At 32.9% G+C, this 9113-nt stretch overlaps 1 pseudogene; it reads left to right on the forward strand.

Annotated features, from left to right (window-relative positions):
• Positions 1-1448: 1448 nt before the first annotated feature.
• Positions 1449-8707, forward strand: LOC120182792 (annotated as a pseudogene).
• Positions 8708-9113: the final 406 nt, after the last annotated feature.

The following is a 9113-nucleotide window of genomic DNA, read 5'->3' on the forward strand; positions in this document are numbered from 1 at the left end:
TATAATTTTGTATACTTTGCCTCCTTCCCGATGGAATCCTGACTCCGTCTCTGCTAAGGAGCATTTTATAAGAGATTGTCCAAAGAGAAATAAAGAAAAATCATCCCAGTTTGAAAGACCAGTTGCTATTATATATAGGGTCGTACATATAAGGCAAACGCACCAATAACCTTAGGACAGATCAACATTGTGTCAATGCAATAACATATAACAAGATTCTAGAATTCCTACTCGAGTTTACCATATTCGTGTAAAAAGATCTTGATATCATAGTATACACTAGACTCATTCAAGGAAGAGAGCTTCCATTAGAATCAATTATAGTTTCCATTTGGAAATAGTGCCCATATGATAAGACTGTGTAAACGATGTCCTATGAAAATATATAAAGTAAAGTTTCCAATAGATTTCTGAGCATCATGCAGTGGTTGAATATTATCTAAAATGATTTACCCTTCAAAACTTAAACAATTAGGAGATTTTTTATAGATCGGAGAAAGATCCAATTATATAGTGGACATGATTTCTACTGCTAAAACCTGAAAATAATTATCGATTAAAGGTTAAGAAATGTGGTGTTGGACGAACAAAGCATGATCATTATGAAATTTTGTTATGCCTTTCATATTATTGAATACTCTAATTCTGCTCATCTAATGAATAGAATATTTAATCTTATCTGAACTGGTTTGTGATGGCGTTTATTAATAATATTACGGTGTATTCTAAATCTGATAAAGATCATGATAAACATATTTAAATTGTATTGCAAATCTTCGAGATAATCAGTTGTGTAAAATTAAATAAATGTGAGTTTTAATCGAGAGAGAGATAATTTCTATGGTCACATTATTTCAATAGAGGAAATTCGAGTAAATATTTTATTTTATTTTTGGGACAGAGGGAAGGGTTGTTGTAGAACGAAGATGAGATGAGAAATTTGAGGTTTAGTCTAAATATTTGATGAATTATTTTAAATTAAGATCTAATTTATAAATAGTGACGGATCTAGAAATATATTTAGGATATACATATATATATTAACCATATAAGATTTTTTTTAACGAGGTAAACATAAATAAAATTTCTGGATGTATATCGTTAATAAAATAAATAATTAATTGAAGAAAATTCGAATTTTAGAATGAGCATGTTTCCACCTTCAAGAAGTTGAGGATCCGCCATTATTGATAGAATGCATAAGTTTTAAGACTAAACTTTTGATATGATTTTGAAAAAAAAATTGAAAGTTTAAATATTAAAACAGATTAAAATTAATAATTTAGGTACTAAAGCGAACCAAAATTAATAATTTAGATACTAAAACAAATCAAAAATAGTTTAGTATTAAATGCATAATTTACTCTTTTATATATATAATCTATAACTTTTTATGAGATATATTTTATAAGAAAAGAAAAGGGGAAAAATCACTTACTTGCACAATAACAGAGGTAAGCATCCAGTACGCGTTAGGGATTTATTCTGAAAAGGAGGCGTTCTTTTCCTTTTCATTTCAATTTTGCGATCAGTGAGAAAAAGAAAAGAGCATAGAGAAACGACTAGAGAGAAAAGGAGAAAATGTCCGGGGAGATTGAAGAAGACGAGGAACGACGTCGTCAAAGGAAGCTTGAAGAAGCTCTTGAAGTCAAATCCCTTCGCCGTATTATCAGTGCCTACCTCAAGTAAGTTTCTCCGTTATACTATTACTGCAATTTTTGTCTCACGGGATCTCTCCATCAATTTGAGTAGATTAAATTTATTTTTAAGAGGAAACAGCAGGCATATTATTTTTAATTTTTTGAAAAATAATTTCGGCTAAAGTCCCACTGTAGTTATATGTAATCTGATCCGATGTATAAACTATTTTTAATTTTAATTTAAACAAAAAATAATGAGATTGTATGTGGACAAATTTTCGGTAATCAAAGAGCTTGAAGTGAAGGTGAGTATGAGATATAATTGGTTTGCTCATCAAATATATTTGTTTTGATGCGCACCGCAAATGCATAGGGTCGAAGTCTTAAAATGTAAAATCAATGACAGGTTCTAATTTCTATTGAAAAACAGCTTTTAATGTTCTAAAAATATTTTGTGCTGTTAAATTTTAAATGCAATTTGTACCCTTGATTTCCGAAGCTAAAGCAAGTGTTAAAAGGAATGATCTAAACCATAAAAGACAGAGAGGGTTCGATTATTCCGTTTTGCTTCACCTATTATGTCAAGTGCCAACCTTTCATTTATGAATGATATTTTTCCTTTCTTGCATGCATAATGTATGCAGTTATCCAGAGGCTGCAGAGGAGGATGTCAGAAGATATGAAAGATCATTTAAGAAGCTTCAACCTGCTCACAAGGTGCTTTCTCTTTCTTGATTAATTGTTAAAAGTTTCTTTTTTGCTGCAGCTGATCTCTAGAAATTTGTATACTTAGGCTATTTATATTTTACTATTATAACATGCTCCAGATCATGTTAATTATGATGATTAGCCAATATCTTTGGAGAAAAAGAGAAATATAAATTTAGACCTTACTTTGCTCAATACGAAGATTGGGCCTTTTAGTTGTTAAGGAGGCATAACCCTTTCCTTTGAGTCTAAAACAAACTATAGAGGGAAATTTTGTTAAATCCTTTTCTGGTGTGCTTCACAGTTAGGCAACTGTTTTGATGGCTAAAGAATCTTCCATTATGAAACATTTTAGTAAATATGCTCCATAATCCAGACTCCAGAACCTGAAAGAAAGTGCTCAAGAAAGCTTGGTGTAACATTAACCATAACTGAGAAATTCATAATTACATGCTTTGAGAGAATGTGCCTCCTTATTGTTATGAAGCAAAGGGACCTCGAATGTTGTCTTAGTTGCTGCTATTTCCAAGGATGGATGCAAAGGTATTTTTGCATGCCAAATCTAAAAAAGGAATGGGTGAAAGTAAAAGCAATAAGGAGAAAAAGAAAATGTTGGACTGATCTGCTTACCCGGTGTAAGAAAATAGCCAGGCATGCTTATGGAGAATAATGTCTATTTGTCTGTCTCAGTATTCCAATTGTGTGTTTTGCTATTTACCTCGTCATACTTTGCTTGGAACTGTACTATCTAAAATGATGCTGCAAAATCTTCTGTAGAATAGCAACTTTTTGTGCAAAACTGTTCTGCTCTTAAGTGGTTACCTTTCTTATCATTGTTATGTTATTTCCTCAATTTGTTTTGTACTTTTTCAGGCTTTGTTGCCCCACTATCCTTCAAAGTTTCAAAATCTTAGAAGGTAATTTTCTATTTACTTGCTCCTTTTGCGGTTTAATATCTGGTTTCAGTGTATGTGTCCTTAATTGGGAACAGTTGCTAAATCTTAACTTGAGATTTATGTTTGACCTAACTGAAACTTTTGTGAAAGTACAAAGACTAGATTCACTTCTTTTAAACAATATGCATGAGTTCAAGAACTAATTTCCTACTTAACCTGTCAGGGAAAGTAGAACTTTTTTGTGGTGTGTTTCTAAATTAAAAAAAAAATTGACATTGAAAAATTATATTTTCTCACATTTATTGGTGCAGGTGTATTTCTATGAATTCGTATTTCATATTTTCCATGCTTCAGGTGCGCCAGAGTACATTTTCTCCACTATTTTACACTCTGAAGAGGTGAGGTAATTTCAAAGAGAACATACTCAAAATGCTATAATTATTAATTGTTCTGCAGGCATTTGAACCTCCTTTAGATATGAGCCATGATGTGGATGGCTGTGAGGATCCACACCCAGAAAACATTGAACATGAACATTGCCACTCTGAGGAGAGAAATGCATCCTCTTGTTGTTCTGCATCAACCAGTGGAAGAATGTGTTGTTCCAACCGTGCTCAAGCTTGTTCTCAGGAAAGAAACTGTGTAATGAGCAATCCGACAGCACAGGTGACCATTCACAGGGCGTTTTTGAAATATAATATATTGTATAATAAGTATCAAAATTCCACCAATGGATTGGTTCTTAATTTATTTCTTTTCATTTAGAAATTTGACTTTTGTAGATAGCTGCAGGAGGTGCAAAGTGAATATCATCAACATGTGCCCATCTCTGGAAGCAGTGCTGGAGAAGTGGAAAATAACAAAGACATATCTGCATGTTGTGGAAATGATGTCTTCGATTGCAATGGGAATGTAATACATTTTTATTCTTTAAGTGCTGTTTATCTTAAGCCAAGAAAAAATAAAATGTTGGATGTTGGCATGATGAAAATTTAGTTTTGCATTGTAAAATGTGCGTAAAGATATCCCAAGTTAGTTAATTAGGGGTGGCTTTTTTACCAAATAAATAAGAAATTTAGGGGTGGCGTCTTCTGATATATCATAATTTCATTCTGGAACCCTGCATTTGGCGCAATTATTTGGTACACAATTCCCTATTCTAATTGTAGGATTTTATCTCTCCCCTACCGCAGTACAAGATAAAATATTGTTTTACCCTATTTTTATAGTTACATTATGTTATTTAGGACTAGGGAAATTTATGTTGTTTTTCTATCTACATCCCTCGTTCCCTCTCCTCTCCTTTTTCTTTTTATGCTCCAAGATGTGTGTATAAACTTGGTGAACTAGTTCTTGTCTGGAATAGTTACTGTCTGTTTATCAAAATGTATTTATTAATGCATACAAGTACACATACTGACACAACTTTGGACATTTAGGAAGTTTCCCTTTCTAGAGGGACATAAATATTTAATAAAATAGAATTTCTTAACCACCATTTGGACACAAGTTGAGGCTAGATATATGAGCGTTATATGGGCTGCATTGGCATCTTATGAAAAGATCTCTTTATCTTTTTTCTAATGCTATTCCCTATCATTCTCTTGTGTTTTTGCCAATGTTGGTTGGAAATTTCCGGAACAAGTGATTCTGCAATGTTGCTGTATATGAAGAAAAGAAAGAAAAGACTGATATTTGACTTCCTTCCAGTTCTTGTATAATTGTATTGGCTAATTTAGAAACAAGCATTTCATGCACTTTCTTTGACATCAATGCCTCTAATATTGTTAAGTGTGATATTCAAACTATTTTCTTTGCCATTCTATCCTACCTATCACTGTCTATTTTGTTTTAAATTCAGATGTTTTCATCTCCACATGACTGGTTGGATCCATCATTGCAGTTGAATGTTCCATTGGTTGATGTTGATAAGGTTTGTTGGTGTTCTTGCTGTTAAGTCTATTGAATTGAATTGTTAGTCCTAACAATTTTTATGCAGTCTCTAGTACATCCATTTGTTTTATCTCTTAAAACATTGTGCTAAGGTCATATAAGATACACTTCTTCTAACTTGCACTTTGCTTCCATGGTTAGAAATTTGGTTTGGAATTTTTGACATGAAGTATGTTTAGTTGTTTAAACTTACTGTATTTATGCAACAACAAAAAAAGTGTCATAAATTCATAATGCATGTCTACTTTTATTTCTTCAGGTCCGTTGCATAATAAGAAATATAGTTAGAGACTGGGCAGCAGAGGTATTTCTCTTTATATGTTATTTTAATTGATTTTCAAGTTTGGAGTCGCTTTGGATGGTTCAGTGCAAACTTGTATAAGTTCCTTCTTGTATGGTTCTTTTGGTACATGTGGAATTATTACTTTATTACAGGGAATGAAAGAACGTGATCAGTGCTTTAAGCCCATTCTTGAAGAACTTGATGCTCTATTTCCCAATCGATCCAAAGAGAGGTACAAATATTTAACTTTTTACTTTGGACTGTCTTTTCATACACTGCAAAAATTCAACCTCTTTCCTGTCTAATGATTGTGGTGATATGGTGATGGAATTATTTTCAATTTTGGTATAAAAATGCATTTTTCCCTCTGAGTCTAGTAAACCATTAATATTGCGTAAATTTTGGGAGTAGCTCGTTATAGACAGCAAGCTTCCTGCTTGAATAAGAATGCAACAACTGATGAGAAATCCATATATTTTTCTGTAATTGTGTTTTGTGGCATGTGATTGCATTCTGTTTTACTAGTATAGTAAAACCATATATTTTGTTTTACAGCCCTCCTACATGTTTAGTTCCTGGTGCTGGACTTGGGCGGCTTGCCCTAGAGATTTCATGCCTTGGTATGTATTTTATGTCAAACTGTTGCTTCTTTGACTTGAAGGACTACTACTGTCTTTAAAATTTCTTATTTTATAAAACAGGTTTCACAAGTCAAGGAAACGAATTTTCATACTAGATGATGATATGTTCAAGTTTTATTCTTAATCAGTAAGAACTTTCCATCTATGCATACTAGAACTTCTTGATACAAATGGAGATTCTGCTATATATATCCTATCTTTCTCCAAGGGGCATTGAATTTATTTTTTTCTATTTCATTCCCAGGACCGAGACAACTGGACAATGGACAATATATCCTTGGATCCACAGCAATTGCAATTCACGTTCAGACAATGATCAACTTCGTCCCGTTTCAATACCAGATATTCTTCCAGCAAGGTATTAAGCACTGATTGTTTCTATGAAAGCATTACAAGTTTATGTTTTCTACTTTGTCTTGAACATGTTTTGCAATATGATTTCTAAGTCAACCCCGGTGCTTAGGAGAAGCTTTTTTGCAATGACGATCAATCGCTTATTTACTTTTAGTTTTTATTCTTTATAAACTCCTAGACCCCAGTGATAGAAAATGGCCTTATAAAAATTATGTTGATTCAATTAATGGTCTATGATTCATAATATTTATGTGAATTGCTCAGTTGCCATTCACTTTTCTGGTTGCTGGCAGTGCAGGGATTACTGAAGGATTTTCCATGTGTGGTGGGGATTTTGTTGAAGTTTATAATGATTCCAGCCAGATCGGTAAAACTACTAGCACTTCTTATGCATATGAATCCTTTTCCATATGACCACTTGTTCTCTGCATATTGCAATTTTTGTCTATCGAATAAGAATGTTGTAATATATGGCACTTAATTCATTAATAACTCATCCGGTGATAGAACATAGTCACTAATCCTTGAATGGAGGAGGCTTCTGTGGTTGCTACAATACATTCCACTCTTGGAGTGTATTTTGTAAAGTTGTCGGTGTATGTATATACAATTATACATGCACTCACACTAGATGTACTGTATATGTTTACCTGATTTTAAAACCTTATGGAGTGTTTATGCTGTCTTCAGGAGTCTGGGATGCTGTCGTGACTTGTTTCTTTATTGACACGGCACACAACATCATTGAGTACATTGAAATCATATCCAGAATTTTGAAGGAGGGCGGAGTGAGTTACCCTTAACTCTCTTATTCAATTTCCTTAGTTTTATTCATTTTATATTTCACCTCGCTTTGAGTTGGGTTAAAGTAATAAACAATTGGTTTGATGGCAGGTTTGGATAAACTTTGGACCCCTGCTGTATCACTTTGCAGACATGTACGGTCAGGAAGATGTAAGTTGTATTATGAAAACTTCTATGTCAAAACACACTTATTGATTGATCTTAATGTTTCTCCACACCCCAGCTTTATGGGTGTAATTGAGCCAAACCTAAGCAGTAAGAAGCTTGAATTTGAGGTTGACTTGACATTCGAAATTCTAGCTTGAGTTTGATTTCAGATTAACCAAGCTACTTGAGAATGTTCAATTGATTCAATTATCTAGCAAAACATTAGCTTGATTCTCATCCCATGCCTCAAACTTGATTATTTGTGAACAAATATGAGCAAAAATTGAGACTTGTCATCACTAATTAAAATTAAAGTATGCAATAAAAAAGCCCGATTAGGCTTGTGAGCCGCTCAGGCTGTGGACATTTGGATACTCAAACTTGGTTCACTAGTATTTTATCTTCCTCCTTTACCTTTTTCTCTCCTTTTCCGCCTTTTAGGAGATGTCAATTGAGTTGAGTTTGGAAGATGTAAAGAAGACTGCTTTTCATTATGGATTCGAGTTAGAGGTAACTTTTGTACACACCTTTTTGTTCTTATTTGTACCTTAAATCTTTGTCTGATTATTTTTGGCCAAGTCTTGGAATGACTATGATTTATGCTATAACATTCTCATGACTGCAGAAAGAACAAACCGTTGAGACAACCTATACTACAAATCATCGATCCATGATGCAAGTAAGTTTTTTAATCTTGGCTCTCTATTAAATTCCCATTTCTGTCGTGCTTTATATTGTTAAATCTAAATGGAAATGGTGCTCTTCTTCCTTTAGTGATCTCCATCAAAACGGGTATAAATGTCATAATCTTTTTGTACTGAAACATCAAAGCTTTAATGTTCATAATCAAACTACTCATCAATTCCTGTTTGCCAATGCTTGCACGTGCTTTTCTAGACAGTCGATTATATGTCGATGAAAGACACCAAGAGGCGCTAAACCCGAGTTTTGTACTTAGAGCTGTCTCGGATAATGCTATTTGCATAGTTAAATATGAAGTGTCCTAAAATTTTACTTTCTGATTATATTCTTTGCAGAACCATTACCATGCCGTATTTTGGACAATGCGAAAGAAAAAAGCGTCTACAACATAGCATGCAAGAGATAATATGCGTTCGTTTATTAACATACTCTCGGGTTATATTTTTCATTTGGAATTTTTTATCTATAAAGACATAATTTCCCGTTTGTTAGTTTGGATTATTACAAAACGTAAACTGTCATTTTTACAGCCACTTCTTTGATTAAGTATAGATTTATGCGATCAGCATATTCTGTTTAGAATCGAAACTTTGTTCCCGGTGGTTTATGGTTAACTGTTTTCCCTTTTGTATAAAAAGCAAGCATGAATTAGAAGACACATTTTTTAGGGTTCAATATGAAATTATAAATTTGTGTAGAGAAGAAATATGCAAGTTATCACCTGAGAAAATTTATGATTCCATTTTTTTTAGATTAAATTATTTATTTATTTGGTCGGTGCACCTCAGTTGCTTATATACCCTTTCTAATTAATTATTTTTAAATGCGAATAAAATTAGAAAAATGAAGATCTATTTTAATATTGAAAAACTCCTTTTAATTTTAAACCGTTAAAAAAATCGTAGGGTGCCGTGAAATGTGAAGAAGCTTAAATATACTATTGCCCTAAGAACTGTACAATTTGTATCAAATTATTTCTTAAAGT

The sequence above is a fragment of the Hibiscus syriacus genome, unplaced genomic scaffold, assembly GCF_006381635.1.
Source record: "Hibiscus syriacus cultivar Baekdansim isolate YM2019G1 unplaced genomic scaffold, ASM638163v2 tig00112738_pilon, whole genome shotgun sequence".
NCBI classification, from domain to species: domain Eukaryota; kingdom Viridiplantae; phylum Streptophyta; class Magnoliopsida; order Malvales; family Malvaceae; genus Hibiscus; species Hibiscus syriacus.